This window comes from Otolemur garnettii, unplaced genomic scaffold (genome assembly GCF_000181295.1).
Source record: "Otolemur garnettii isolate 467f Iridium unplaced genomic scaffold, OtoGar3 scaffold00116, whole genome shotgun sequence".
NCBI classification, from domain to species: domain Eukaryota; kingdom Metazoa; phylum Chordata; class Mammalia; order Primates; family Galagidae; genus Otolemur; species Otolemur garnettii.
The window spans coordinates 3,254,404-3,255,757 of NW_003852511.1; positions in this window are offsets into that span (position 1 = coordinate 3,254,404).

A 1,354-nucleotide genomic window follows, 5' to 3' on the forward strand; every position below is an offset into this window, starting at 1 on the left:
GAATGGATAGAATAGTGTGCTTCCATGTGGTGGGAATATTTTATGAGCTAGTTTATACAATCATATATGGGGGGGTTGTGTTTGTGTATATATACATATACACACAAATATGTGCCTATATGATTATCTATATACCTGCATGTGTATGTATACATATTTGTGTATAAAAGTTGTGATATAAACATTTTCCCAGTTTTTTCAATTGAAATATAATTCACCCTTTTTTAGTGCACAACTTTTGATAAATGTAAAACAGATTTCTCTCTATGTCAAAAAAGTGGAAAAGTCACTATAGATATTCACAAAGGGTAACATTGCTTTAAGGTCTTTGGAGGCAATGACAATGATCTTATCCAGGAAGATAACTTTATACACCCCGAGTGTTAAAGCCAAACAGGGTCTGGGAGATTATCTAGTCAATGGTTTTCTACACTTTCTTTGAGCACTGATGTATTTTAGTAAACAAATGAGCATGGAACCACAACAGATAAAAGCAGAGTTGCTTTGCAGAGACCAAGAAATGTGGCTCAAAAACGGCCAATGGAGTCTACCTCTCTCATGCCCAAATTGGGAAACTGAGGCCAGAAGAGAGCCAGTGGCCGCTTGAGGTTAGCCACTTTTTATTGGCAGAGCTGGAGCTCAGACTCAAGCCGTTGGCTATAGTTTAAGGCATTTTCCATGCTGTGTTAGTCTCATGAGAATCGTAAGTATCACTTAACTCCAGCAAATGGATTGATCCCTGCTTGGAATAGCACAGTGGGACCATAAATATTTACACACCACTGAATCGGAAAGAATAGATCAGAGGCCCCTGTGATGGCGGAAGTGTGAGACAATCCAGGGAAGGCCAGAATAGGTCATTCCGGAAACCTGAGGATGTAAAGGAGTTGGGACCCAGTATAGGCCAGACCTGGGAGCCAAGTGCCAGGAAGAAGAATGGTGAGCTTCCAGAATTTGAGGAATCAACCAGGCCCAACACAGCTACCCCCAGGTTTGTCTGCTCTCCCTTCCTAAAGGGCCACGGCTGGGCCCTTGTCTTGAGGATGCAATTTAAACGTAGCCCCTCGGAGGTAGGAGAAACTGCCCTTTGTCTCCATTCTCATGCAGGCATCCTTTCCCACTTCTATTCTCTTTGTTTGCATGTAGGAGGTGGGGAGGGGGCAGAGGGTGTAAGACATGTGCCTGTGGTGTGTCACTTCCGTATCTGTCCCCTATCCCCTGCATCTACTCAGCAAATCCACCTGGATGTTCAGACTGTAATGATAAGAACACAAAACACAACCGGTCTTTACAAGTCTGTGATACCAGACAACCATAAATTGTCCCCATCCACACTGATGAGAAAAATAAACAA